Here is a 14960-nt window from a genome sequence, read left to right as displayed (position 1 = left end):
TACAAAGTGAGACTCCATTTCTACAAAAAAATAAAAATAAAAATAGTTGGGTGTGGTGGTATGTGCTTGTGGTTCCAGCTACTTGGGAGGCTGAGGCAGGAGGATCCCTTGAGCCCAGGAAGTCAAGGCTGCAGTGAGTCATGTTTGTGCCACTGCACTCCAGCCTAGGTGACAGAGCAAGACCCTGTCTAAAATAAATAAATACATACATACATACATACATACATACATACATAAAATAAAAAATAAAATCCATCCTGCCAGCCTCTGCCTTCTGATTGATGAGTTCAGTCAATTTTCAATTAAAGTAATCACCGACAATACTGCATTTTGTTTTCTGTATGTTGTATACCTTCTTTGGTCCCATATTCCCTTTATTACTGTCTTTGTTTTTTGTTGATTTTTTTTTTTTTCGAGACGAAACTCTTGCTCTGTTGCCCAGGCCAGAGTGCAGTGACACGATCTTGGCTCACTGCAACCTCCTCCTCCTGGGTTCAAGTGATTCTCATGCCTCAGCCTCCCAAGTAGCTGGGACTACAGGTACATGCCACCACACCCAGCTGATTTTTGTATCTTTAGTGGAGATGGAGTTTTGCCATGTTGGCCAGGCTGGTCTTGAATTGCTGACCTCAAGTGATCCACCCGTCTCGGCCTTCCAAAGCACTGGGATTACAGGCCTGAGCCCTCTGTGCCCGGCCTGATTTTTATAGTGAATCATTTTTATTCCCTTCTCATTTCCTTCTGTGTATACTTGGTAGTTAACCATGGGGATTACTTTCACGTTCTAAATTCATGACAAACTAGTTTAAATTGATTCCCTTGTAACTTCAATATCATATGAAAACTTTGCTTCTACCTAGCACCTTACTCATCCCCTTTATGTTGTTGTCACAGGTTACGTCTTTATACATTGTATGCTCATAACATAAATTTATGTTTAGTTCTTATCCATTTATCTTTTAAGTCCCGCAGGAAGTAAAAAAATGGAGTTACAAAGCAAACATACAATGACCCTGGCTTTAATATTTGTCTATATAGTTAACTTTATTGGAAATCTTTATTTTTTCCTCCAGATTTGAGTCTAGTTTCTTTTTATTTCATCTTGAGAGACACCCTTTAGTGCTTGCTGTATAGCAAGCCTGGTAGTAACAAACTTAGCATTTGTTTTTCTGAGATTGTCTTCATTTCTCTTTCATTTTGAAGGACAGTTTTACCAGCTAGACAATTCTCAGATGATAGTTTTTTCTTTCAGGAATTTATATGTGTCATCCGTCTGTCTTCAGGCCTTCAATTGATTTCTAAGGAGATATCAGCTCCTAATATTAATGAGGATCTCTTGTAAAAATGCCACAAAACTTTCCCACCATTTGAAGTTGCCTTTTTCCTGATTCAGCATTTACTTGGTTACTGTAAACCTTTCATTGTTTTCCAGAGTTCAACAAGGTTGATTTTTATAGTTCTTGTTTTTTGGTGTTTCTGCGGGGAGACAGTTTGGAGCTGTGTACTCCACCATTTGGTTATGTCACTCAACACTGTTAACTGAATGGACCTGTTGTCAGTTAATGAGAGCAAACAGAATGACGGCAACATGAGATATGCAAAGAAACAGGAACAATGTGATCCATGCACAGGACTGACAACAGGCAACACAGTAATATGGTTTCTGCCATTTAAGTTGGCAGAAAACGGGTTGTCTGGTGCACATCAATGTATATTGTGTAATTTGAGGAAGAGCCAGTAAAATAATGAAAAATGAACAAAACCTTGGGAAACAGATATCATTAGTTGCACCAGCATATACAAATGGGAGTATCAATATAAGAGAACAGAAAGGGAAAGAAAAATTTTTTTAGGAATTCGCAGAAACACCCACAATTTGTTGAAGAACACTAATATATTCATCCAAGAAGCTCAACAAACTCATAGGAGGATAAATGCAAAGAGACTTATACCCAGACGTGTCATAATGAAAGATGCTTTTATCATGCTCTTATTTAACCTGCTATAAAAGTGATAATACAAGTGCAGGTGAGGATTTAGAGGAACTGAATTGTTCATACATTTTTGATGGCATGTGAAATGCTACAGTCATTCTAGAAAATAGTTTGTCAGTTCGATTTAAAACTAAAAACAGCATACATCTGTGGGGGCGTGCCCAAGATGGCCAAATAGGAACAGCTCCAGCCTCCAGCTCCCAGCGTGAGCGACACAGAAGACGGGCGATTTCTGCATTTTCAACTGAGGTTCTGGGTTCATCTCACTGGGGCGTGTTGGACTGTTGGTGCTGGTCCGCGGGTGCAGCCCGACCAGTGAGAGCTGAAGCAGGGCGAGGCATCGCCTCACCTAGGAAGCGCAAGGGGGAAGCGAATTCCTTTTCCTAGCCAAAGGAAATTGAAACACACAACACCTGGAAAATTGGGTAACTCCCACCCTAATACTGCGCTGTACTAAGGGTCTTAGCAAACGACACACCAGGAGATTATATCCCACACCTGGCCCAGAGGGTCCCACGCCCACATAGCCTCCCTCATTGCTAGCACAGCAGTCTGAGATCTAACTGCAAGGTGGCAGCGAGGGTGGGGGAGGGGCGCCCACCATTGCTGAGGCTTAAGTGGGTAAACAAAGCCACTGGGAAGCTCGAATTGGGTGGAGCCCACCATAACTCAAGGAGGCTGGCCTGCCTCTGTAGACTCCTTCTCTGGGGACAGGGCATAGCTAAACAAAAAGCAGCAGAAACCTCAGCAGAGGTAAATGTCCCTGTCTGATAGGTTTGAAGAGAGCAGTGGCTCTCCCAGCATGGAGTTTGAGATCTGAGAATGGACAGACTGCCTGCTCAAGTGGGTCCCTGACCCCTGAGTAGCCTAACTGGGAGACATCCCCCACTAGGTGCAGACCGACACCTCACACCTCACATGGCAGGGTACACCCCTGAGACGAAGCTTCCAGAGCGAGAATCAGACAGCAACACTTGCTGTTCAGCAATATTCTATCTTCTGCAGCCTCTGCTGCTGATACCCAGGCAAACAGGGTCTGGAATGGACCTCAGGCAAACTCCAGCAGACCTGCAGCTGAGGGTCCTTACTGTTAGAAGGAAAATTAACAAACAGAAAGGACACCCACACCAAAACCCCATCAGTACGTCACTATCATCAAATACCAAAGGCAGATAAATCCACAAAGATGGGGAAAGAGTAGTGCAGAAAAGCTGGAAATTCAGAAAATCAGAGTGCATCTTCCCCTCCAAAGGAACGCAGCTCATCGCCAGCAACGGAACAAAGCTGGCCGGAGAATGACTTTGACGAGTTGAGAGAAGAAGGCTTCAGTCGATCACACTTCTCAGAGCTAAAGGAGGAACTACGTAACCAGCACAAAGAAACTAAAAACCTTGAAAAAAGAATGGATGAATGGATAACTAGAATAATCAATGCAGAGAAGACCTTGAAAGAACTGATAGAGATGAAAACCATAATATGAGAACTACGTGACAAATGCACAAGTTTCGGTAACCGACTCAATCAACTGGAAGAAAGAGTATCAATGATTGAAGACCAAATGAATGAAATGAAGCGAGAAGAGAAGTGTAGAGAAAAAAGAGTAAAAAGAAATGAACAAAGCCTCCAAGAAGTACGGGATTATGTGAAAAGACCAAATCTATGTCTGATTGGTGTGCCTGAAAGTGAGGGGGAAAATGGAACCAAGTTGGAAAACACACTGCAGGATATCATCCAGGAGAACTTCCCCAACCTAGTAGGGCAGGCCAACATTCAAATTCAGGAAATACAGAGAATGCCACAAAGATACTCCTCGAGAAGAGCAACTCCAAGACACATAATTGTCAGATTCACCAAAGTTGAAATGAAGGAAAAATTGTTAAGGGCAGCCAGAGAGAAAGGTCGGGTTGCCCACAAAGGGAAGCCCATCAGACTAACAGCAGATCTCTCCGCAGAAACTCTCTAAGCAAGAAGAGAGTGGGGGCCAATATTCAACATTTTTAAAGAATTTTAAACCCAGAATTTCATATCCAGCCAAACTAAGTTTCATAAGTGAAGGAGAAATAAAATCCTTTACAGAGAAGCAAATGTTGATTTTGTCACCTACAAGAGATCCTGAAGGCCTGCCCTACAAGAGATCCTGAAGGAAGCACTAAACATGGAAAGGAACAACCGGTACCAGCCATTGCAAAAACATGTCAAAATGTAAAGTCCATCAATTCTAGGAAGAAACTGCTTCAACTAGCGAGCAAAATAACCAGCTAATATCATAATGACAGGATCAAGTTGACACATAACAATATTAACCTTAAATGTAAATGAACTAAATGGTCCAATTAAAAGACACAGACTGGCAAATTGGATAAAGAGTCAAGACCCATCAGTTTGCTGTATTCAGGAGACCCATCTCACATGCAGAGACACACATAGGCTCAAAATAAAGGGATGGAGGAAGATATACCAAGCAAATGGAAAACAAAAAAAGCAGGGGTTGCAATCCTAGTCTCTGATAAAACAGACTTTAAACCATCAAAGATCAAAAGAGACAAAGAAGGCCATTACGTAAAGGGATCAATTCATCAGGAAGAGCTAACTATCCTAAATATACATGCACCCAGTAGAGGAGCACCCAGATTCATAAAGCAAGTCCTTAGAGACTTACAAAGAGACTTAGACTCCCATACAATAATAATGGGAGACTTCAACACCCCACTGTCAACATTAGTTGTTTTTTTTGAGATAGAATATTACTCTCTCGCTCAGGCTGGAGTGCAGTGGTGTGATCTTGACTCACTGCAACTTCCACCTCCTGTGTTCAAGCGATTCTCCTGCCTCAGCCTCCCGAGTAGCTGGGATTGCAGGTGTGTACCACTATGCCCAGCTAATTTTTTGTGTTTTTAGTAGAGAAGGGGTTTCACCATATTGGCCAGGCTGCTCTGGAGCTCTTGACCTCAAATGATCTGCCTACATAGGCCTCCCAAATTGCTGGTATTATAGGCGTGAGGCACTGCGCCCAGCCGACAGTGTTTCTTCGAACACTGTCATCATCCCTGAAACAAAGCTGATATCCGTTAGCAATTACTTTCTCTTTCCCCTTTCCTGTAGCCCTTGGTAACCAAAATTGAATATTCTGTCTGTGTGGATTTGCCTAATCTGGGTGTTTCATAAAAATGGAACTGTCTGTGACCTTTTCTGTCTGGCCTCTTTTTCTTAGCATAACGTATTCAAGGTTCATCCATGTTGTAGCATGTATCAATATTTCACTTGTTTTTTATGGCCATATAACATGGTGTATAGATATACTACATTTTATGTATCCATTTGTCAGTGGATGGACATTTGGTTTTAGTTCTACTTCTTGACTATTATGAATAATTCTGCTGTAATTGTTCGTGTACACGTTTTCACATGGACATGTATTTTCAGTCATTTCAGATATATACCTGGAAGTAGAATGCTGGTTATGTGGTCTCTGTGTTCAACTTTCTTGGGAACTGCCTGATTGTTTCTCATAGCAGCCACAATACTTTACAATCCTGCCAGCAATGCATGAATTTTCCAGTTTCTCCAGTTTGCCAACACTTTTTATTAATATTATTGTTTATTATACCAATCCAGTAGTTGTAAAGAGGTATCTCATTGTGGTTTTTTGCATTTCCCAATGGCTAATGATGTTGAACATCTTTTTTTTTTTTCTTTTTGAGATGGAGTCTCGCTCTGTCACCCAGGCTGGAGTGCAGTGGTGCGATCTCAGCTCACTGCACCCTCTGCCTCATGGGTTCAAGCAGTTCTCTGCTTCAGCCTCCCAAGTACCTGGGATTACAGGTGCCCACCACCATGCCCAGCTAATTTTTGTATTTTTGGTAGAGACGGGGTTTCATTATCTTGGCCAAGCTAGACTTGAACTCCTGACCTCATGATCCACCCGCCTCGGCCTCCTGAAATGCTGGAAGTACAGGCGTGAGCCACTGCTCACGGCAAGATGTTGAACATCTTTTTATGCATTCGTTGGCTGTTTACGTGTCTCCTTTGTTGATTTCAAGCATTCACTTTATTTCATGACTTATAGAAAAATTGGGTAGATAGTAGAATTACCCAGTTCCTGCTCTTGTTGACATATTAGGATGGTACATTTGCAACAGCTGTTGAATCAACATTGGTACATGATTATTGACTAAAGTCCATATTTTTATTTAGGGTCTGCTGATTTTTACTTAATGTCCTTCTTTGTTCCAGGATCCCTTCCAGGGCACCATATTTCATTTAGTTGTCATGTCTCTTTAGACTCCTCTTGGCTATGGTGGTTCCCAGACTTTCCTTGTTTTGGAGGACCATGACAGTTTAGAGGAGTCCTGCTGAGGTATATATAAATCCCGTTTATTGGAATGTCTGATGTTTTTCTCAAGATAAGACTGGGATTATAGGTTTTGGGGAAAAAGGCCACAGTGGTAAAGTACCTTTTTTGTCACATTATATCAAGCATGCATACTGTCACCATGTTTTACAACTTTTGATGTTGGCCTTAAATGTCTTGGCAAACATAATGAGTTTGTCCACTATAAAGTTACATCTTTTTCCTATTTTTCATATTATACACATTGGAACAATGTTACTCTGCACAACTCACGTGTCAGAAGTGAAGATTTATGAATTTTGTTGCTGTTGTTTTTTAGAGCACTTTCTTTCTGTCACTACAAGATGTTCCAGTCTCATCTTGTGTATTTCCTTTCTGAAACCAGCCATCATTTCTTCAGGTAATCCTGGTTCCTTTTATTTGAGAATGATATTAGAAACCAAGATAGGGGCTAAGGGTGTTCTTGCAGCAGTAGGGTGTGGCCATCTCAGCTGACAGAACAGGGAAATATACATGTGTATAAACCATGTAATATACTTGTAAATAGTTCTACATGTAACCATCTGTATCTCTCTTAAGCTAAACATGTGTTTATACTTGTACCTTCAACTCTTCATTACCATATGGATCATTCTAGCTTTCTTCCGTTCCTTCCCTGTAAATTACCATACCTAACAGTAAGAAATCTGGGTCTAACCATCCATCATCCGTTTACTTTCTTGTTTTTTTTTTTTTTTTTTTTTCTGAGATGGAGTCTTGCTCTGTCACCCAGGTTGCAGTGCAGTGGCGTGATCTCAGCTCATGGCAACCTCCGCTTCCTGGGTTCAAGTATTTCTCCTGCTTCTGCTTCCCAAGTAGCTGGGGCTACAGGTGCGTACCATAACGCTCAGCCAATTTTTGTGTTTTTAGAAGAGATGGAGTTTTGCCATGTTGGACAGGCTGGTCTTGAACTCCTGATCTTAGGTGATCCACCTGGCTCGGCCTCCCAAAGTGCTAGGATTAAAGGTGTGAGCCACTGCGCCTGGCCTTCCATTTACTTTCATTATTCTTTTCCTGTATACATGCATGGCACTGTCAGAATTATTAACCATGCCCATGTGGAAAATAGTTTTATAATGTTATCAACTAAAATACAGTACTTATGTGCATATTTTCCTTTAATCTCACAGACTTCTGTCTCTTTCCAAAGTAATTAAGGTTAGGATTTCCTCCTGCATTGAAGGGGGTCCTTCATTGATACTATATTTTGCATTTGTAATGCAACTAGATGGTTTTGGTACAGGATGGCTTTATTACTGGCTCCTCCTGAACCCATGACTTCGGTGAAATGGGTAATTCCTTGAAATTCAGAGATTACCAAGAGTTACACAGAAGAAATAAGCCATTCAAACAGATTAATATCAGTTAAAGAAATAGAATCCATAAAGCTTTCCTAAAAGAAAAGAAAAAGAAAGAAAGAAAGAAAATAAATTATCAGACTTTCTTGGTTTCATTGGTGATTTCTGTGCAACATTTAAGGAAGAAATATACCAGTTCTCTACAGTGTCTTTCAGAAAAGAGATGCAAAGGGAACCTTCCTAACACTTTTTTAAAAGGCTGTTTTTTCTCTAATCCTAAAAACATATGAAGACATTGCAAAGAAGAAAAACTCACACTAATATTCCTCATGAATATAGATGCAAAAATCCAAATAGAATCCAACATTGCATGAAAATAGTTAGATGCCATGACCTCAAGGCTGGTCAGAGTTTGAAAAGCAATTAATGTGGCCGGGTGTGTGTGTTGGCTTATGCCTGTAATCCCAGCACTTTGGGATGCTGATGCAGATGGATCACCTGAGGTCAGGAGTTCGAGACCAGCCTGGCCAATGTGGTAAAACCCTGTCTCTACTAAAAATACTAAATAAGCTGGGTGTGGTGGAGCGTGCCTGTAATCCCAGCTCCTCTGAAGGCTGAGACAGGAGAATCGCTTAGAACCTGGAACGCGGAGGTTGCAGTGAGCTGAGATTGCGCCATTGCACTTCAGCCTGGGTGACAGAGCAAGACTGTCTCAGAAAGAAAAAAAAAAAATCAATGTCTGTAACCCGCCACATCAACAGGCTACAGAAGAATACTATATCATGTCAATTGATGGACAAAAAGCATTTAATAAAATCCAACACCCATTCATGATAAAACTGAACAAACTAGGAATAGAGAGAAACTTCCTCAACTTGATTACAAAAATCTACAAGAAGCCTACTGCTAAGATCATACTGAGTGGTGAGACACTGGATACTTTCTCCCTCAGATAAGGAAACAAGATGTCCTGTCTCTTCACTCTTACTCTACATCTCATTGGAAATTGTGGGTAATGCCATAAGACAACAAAATAAGAGGCGTACAGATGGGAAAGGAAGAAATAAAACTTTCTTTGTTCATACAGGCATGATTGCCTAAGGAGAAAATTCTAAAGAACTCCCAAAACTATTAAGTATTTGTAGCAAAGTTGGAGGATAGAAGCTTAAATAAAATAATGAATTCATTTTTTCATTATGTAGTTGTGTTATTTGTCCTTTTATTGTTGAGTTGTAAGAGTTTTTTTACATATTCTGTGTAGCAGTCCCTAATTACGTGTATTATTAGCCAATATTTTTCTCCCATTTATGGGTTGTCATTTTATTGTCTTTACTTTGTACTTGGTAGCAAAAGAGTTTTTCATTCTTTGAAGTCCAATTTGTTTTTTCTTTTGTTGCTGGTATTTTTGGTACTTTATCTAAAAGGGCTTTGTCTATCCCCAGGGCATGAAGATCCACTTTTGTATTTTCTTTAAGTAATGGCTTTTAAATGTAGAGCTGTGATCCATTTTCAATTAGTTTTTGTATATGGTGTGATGAAAGGAATAATTTTGATTGTTTTGCATACAAATATTCAGTTGTCTCAGCATCGTTTCTTGAAAAGGTGATTTTTCTTTTTTCTTTTCTTTTTTTTTTTGAGAGGGAGTCTCACTCTGTCACCCAGGCTGGAGGGCAGTAGTGCGATCTTGGCTCACTGCAACCTCTGCCCCCTGGGTTCAAGCTAGTCTCCTGCCTAAGCCTCCCAAGTAGCTGGGATTACAGGCATGCACCACCACACTCAGCTAACTTTTTTGTATTTTTAATAGAGATGAGGTTTCACCATATTGGCCAGGCTGGTCTTGAACTCCTGACCTTGTGATCTGCCTGCCTCAACCTCCCAAAGTGCTAGGATTACAGGCATGAGCTACTGCGCCCAGCTGAAAAGGTGGTTTTTCAACATTAAATTGTCTTGGCATCATTGTTGAAAATTAACTGAACATAATATATAGTAGTGTTTGTGAACTCTCAATTTTATTTCATATGTTTACCTCTATGCCAGTATCATACCATCTTGATTATTACAATTTTGTAGCACATTTTCAAATTGAGACATGTATGTCTTCTAACTTTCTACTTCTTTTTAAAGATTGTTTTGATTATCTTCAGTTCCCTAAATTTCCACATGAAATTTTAGACCAGCTTATTAGTTTCTTCAAAAAGGCAGATGGGATTTTGGTAGGGATTGTGTTGAATTTAGATATTAATTTGGCAGTTATTGCCATCTTAACCGTATGAATGCTATTCAGTGCCTTTCCATTTATTTAGGCTGTCTTTAATTTCTTCCATCATTGTTTTGTGGTTTTCAGACTATAAGCTCTGTATTTCCTGAAAGTTATAAGTATTTTGTTCTTTTTGATGCTATTGTAAATGGAATTTATTTGTTTATTTGAGACAGAGTTTTGCTCTTAACTGCCCAGGGTGGGGTGCAATGGTGCGATCTTGGCTCACTGCAACCTCTGCTTCTGGGATTCAAGTGATACTGCTGTCTTATCCTCTCAAGTAGCTGGGACTATAGGCACATGCCACCACGACTGGCTAACTTTTTTGTATTTTTAGTAGAGACTGGGTTTCACCATGTTGTCCGGGCTGGTCTCAACCTCCTGACATCAGGTGATCCACCCACCTCGGCATCCCAAAGTGCTGGGATTACAAGTTTGAGCCATTATGCCTGGTTGGAATTATTTTTAAATTTTCATTTATGATTGTTTGTTGTTAGTGAACTTGCACCCTGCAACATTGTTGAACTCTTTTATTAGTTTTAATAGTGTTTTAGCAGATTCTTTAAGATTTTCTATATGCATGAGCAGTCAACTGCAAATATAGTTTCACTTGTTTTTTTAATGTGAATTCCCCTTCCCCTTGCTTTTCTTGTCTAGAATCTCCTGTGTGATGTGTAACCAGCAAGAGGACATTCTTGTCTTCTTTTTGTTCTTAGAGTAAAATCATTGTACCTTTCTTTATTTAGTGTGATGTTAGTGGTGGACTTTTTTAGATGCCTTTAATCAGGCTGAAGAAGTTTAACTCTTTTCCTGGTTTGCTGATTGTTTTTATAGAGAAGATGGGCATTGGATTGTGTTAAATACTTTTTCTCTGTATACTGAGATGATCACATGGTTATTTCTTTTCTACTTAACGTGGTGTATTAATTGATTTTCAAATGATAAACCAAACTTGCATTACTAGGATAAATCCCACTTGATCATTGTATGTAATCCTTTTTATATACTACTGGATGAAATTTGCTAGTATTTTGTTGAGGATTTGTAGGTCATGACTCATGGATCTGTAGTTTTTTTCATGTCTGATTTTGGTACCAGGGTAGTATTGGGATCAAAGAATGAACTGGCAAGTGTTTCTTATTTTTTTGGAGTTTTTGAGTCATTGATAATTCTTTTTAAATGTTTGATAAAATTCTCCAGTGAACACATACGGACCTGGGTCTTGTTTTTGTTTTTGTAATGGGAAGTTTTCTTGTCTGTTTTTTGTCTTTTTTGAGACAGGGCCTCACTATATTTCCCAGGCTGGAGTGCAGTGGTGCCTCACTGTATTGCCCAGGCTGGAGTGCAGTGGTGCAGTCATGGCTTACTGCAGCCTAACTTTCCAGGCTCAGGCAATTTTCCCACCTCAGCCTCCCAAGTAGCTGGGAATACAGGCATATGCCACCACACCCAGCTAATTTTTTGTATTTTTTCTTTTTTTTTTTTTTTTTTTTTTTTTGTAGAGATGGGGTTTCACCATGTTGTCTGGGCTGGTCTCAAACTCCTGAGTTGAAGTGATCTGCCTACCTTGGTCTCCCAAAGTGGTAGGATTACAGGCATGAGCCACTGCATCCCACCTGTAATGGGGAGTTTTAAATTTACAACTTCAATCTTTTTACTTGTATAGGTCTTTTCAGATTTTTCTTTTTCTTGTTGAGTTGGTTTTAGTTGTTTTTGTTTTGTGGATTTTTCCATTTTGTTGAAGTTAAATAATTTGTTGGCATACATTGTTCATGACATTCTTTGTAATTATTTTTATTTCTGTAAGAGTACTAGTAATACATCTTTAATCCCTACATTTGGTAATTTGAATATTCTCTCTCTCTTTTTTTAATGTCAATCTAGTTAGATGTTTGTATATTTTGTTGATATTTTCCAGGAATGAGCTATTGTTTTTCTGTTCTCTAGTTCATTAATTTTTACTCTATAATCTTTCTGCTTTCCTGCCTTCTGCTTGCTTTGGGTTTGTATTGCTGCTCCTGTCCAAGTGTTTTAAAGTGGAAAATTAGTTTATTGATTTGAGATCTTTTTTAATATGGTTATTACAACTAAAATCTCTCTCTAAGGGTTGCTTTATCTGTGTTCCATAAGTTTGAGTATGTCTTCATTTTTATCTCAAAGCATTTTTTCTGATTTCCCTTCTTATTGCTTTTTTGACTTTTTTTTTTTTTTAACTTTGGAATGTGTTATATCATTTGTGCATTCTCAAAATTCCTTTGTCTTACTGATTTGTAATTTCCACTGTGGTCAGAGAATCATTTTAAATTTATTCTGGGGAATGTTTCATGTGTACTTTTGAAGAATACCTATTCCACTATTTTTGAGTGGAATGTTCTCACTGTTTTCGAGTGGAATGTTCTGTCTATATCTCTTAGATCTGGTTGCTTTAGAATGTCATCTATATCTTCTGTTTCCATGTTTACATTGTGCCCAGTTGTCCTAACCGTTATTGAAAATGGGATATTACAGTTTGCAGTAAGTATTGTAAACTTGTATATTTTTTATTTTAATTCTGTCAGTTTTTGCTAGACTTACTTTGAGGCTCTGTTAGTAGTACGTATGCTTAGAATTGTTATATCTTCTTTATTGATTGACCCTTTTATTGTTATATTAATAAAATTCCTGTGTTTATCCTTGGTAAAATTTTTGTATTAAAGTGTATTTTATGTGATATTAGTATAGCTACTCCAGCCTTAAGCTGTCATGTGCCGGATCTGTCTTTTTCTGTTTTCAAATTTTCAACCTGTTTGTATCTATCTCTTATAGACAACAGATGTTTGGATTTTCACACTTTCGACAACCTGAGAATTGTTACTTTTTGATTGGATTTTCAAATCATTCCCTTTTTCCTGTTATTATTGCTATACAGATGGTTCCTGACTTACAGTGGTTTGACTTATGATTTTTTTAATGTTTCAAGTTGAAAAATTTAACTTTTTTTTATTGGGTTTATTGGGTTGAAACCCCTTTGTATGTTCAGGATTTATAAAGGTTCAACTGACTATTTTTTCTGACTTTACTGGAATGTATTCCCATTTTAAGTGGAAAAACAGTATTTTCAACTAATTTGACTATTATCAGGATGTAACTTGATCGTAAGTCAAGGAGCATCTGTAGTTGGATTTACCTCTGCTATTTTTGTTTTCGGTCTCCTGCTTTTTTGGTGCTCTATTCCTTTTACTTCTGCTTTCTTTTACATGACATGAATGTATTTTATTTTATTATTTTTATAGGTTTTGAGGGTACAAGTGCGGTTTTGTTACCCAGACGTAGTGCATAGAGGTGAAGTCTGGGCTTTTAGTGTGGCCATCAGCAGAATAATATACATTGCACCCATCAAGTAATTTCTTATCCTTCACCCTCCTCCTCACCCCTCCAAGTCTCCATTGTCTCTCATTCTACTCTCTATGTTATGTGTGCACAACATGAAATGAATATGTTGTAGTATAACATTTTTTTAAAATTACCATGTCCCTTTGAAAATTTATTTACCTAGTGGTTGCTCTAGAACTTACCTAATAAGTCTTACCTTATCAAAATCTACTTCAGATTTCTACTCCTTAACTCTAGTAAAATACAGAAACATTACTTGTATATAGTTCTATTTCCTCTTCTCCATTTGTTATTTTTATATGTATTACATATATATTTAAAACCCAACAATACATTGTTATACAGGCTGAGCATCCCAAATCCGAAAATCTCAAATGCTCCAAAATCTGAAACTGAGTGCCAACATGCTCAAAATGCTCAAAGGAAATGCTTGTTGGAGTAATTCAGGTTTTAGATTTCTGGATTTGGGAAGCTCAACCAGTAAGTATAATGTAAACATTCCAAAATTTGGAAAAAATCTAAAGTCAGAAACACTTTTGATAACAAGCATTTCAGATAAGGGATACTCAATCTGTAATTGTTACTATATGTCATCTGATGTCTTTTTTTTTTTTTTTAAGTTCTGTGATACATGTGCAGAAAGTGGAGGTATATTGTTATATAGGTATATGTGTGCCATGGTGGTTGACCCATCCTAAGTTTCCTCCCCTCGCCCCCAACCCCTCAACAGGCCCTAGTGTGTGTTGTTCTCTTCCCTGTGTTCATGTGTTGATGCCTTTTAAAGAAGCTGAAAGATAGGAAGTATCTATTCATAGAGTTTGTTATACTAACCTTCTTATTCATCATTTCTGCTTCAATTTATTTGTTCATGTGGATTCAGAGTTACTATCTAGTGTAATTTCCTTACTCCAGCACAGATTTGTTCCTCTGTCTTTTTTTTGCCCCCGAGATGGAGTCTCACTTTGTTGTCCAGGCTGGAGTGCAGTGGCACGATCTGGGCTCAGTGTAACCTCCAGCCTCCTAGGTTCAAGCAATTCTCCTGTCTCAGCCTCCCGAGTAGCTGGGATTACAGGCATGCACCACCACACCCAGATAATTTTTGTGTTTTTAGTAGAGACGGGGTTTTGCCATGTTAGCCAGGCTGGTCTCAAACTGCTGACCACAGGTGATCTGCCTACCTTGGCCTCCCAAAGTGCTGGGATTACAGGCGTGAGCCACCACACCCAGCCACTCTATTTTTTTGCTTTATTCTTTTTTTTTTTTTTTTGCTTTATTATTTGTTTACTTGTTTATCAGTATATTTATTTTTTTGAAACAGGGTCTCTGAATCATTGAGGCTGGAGTGCAGTGGTAGGATCGCAGCTCATTGCAGCCTCAACCTCCTGGACTCAAACAATACTCCCACCTCAACCTCCTGAGTAGCTGAGACTATAGGTGTGCACCACTATGCCCAGCTACTTAAACAAATTTTTTTTTAGAGATGGGGTCTCAGTATGCTGCCTAAGCTGATCTTGAACTCCTAGGCTTAAGTGATTCTCCTGCTTCAGCCTCCCAAAGTGTTGGGATTACTGGCGTGAGCCACCGTGCCTGGCCTGCCTTATTTGTTAAATATATTTCGTGTCTGTATGTTATAGGTTCAACAATACAGT

At 38.9% G+C, this 14960-nt stretch overlaps 1 pseudogene; it reads left to right on the top strand.

The window, feature by feature from the left end:
- LOC104675963 overlaps window positions 1-14960 on the top strand; it is a 51790-nt pseudogene that overhangs the window by 17600 nt on the left and 19230 nt on the right.

The sequence above is a fragment of the Rhinopithecus roxellana genome, chromosome 11, assembly GCF_007565055.1.
Source record: "Rhinopithecus roxellana isolate Shanxi Qingling chromosome 11, ASM756505v1, whole genome shotgun sequence".
Classification (NCBI taxonomy): Eukaryota; Metazoa; Chordata; class Mammalia; order Primates; family Cercopithecidae; genus Rhinopithecus; species Rhinopithecus roxellana.
This window is presented reverse-complemented; position numbering and strand designations above follow the sequence as displayed.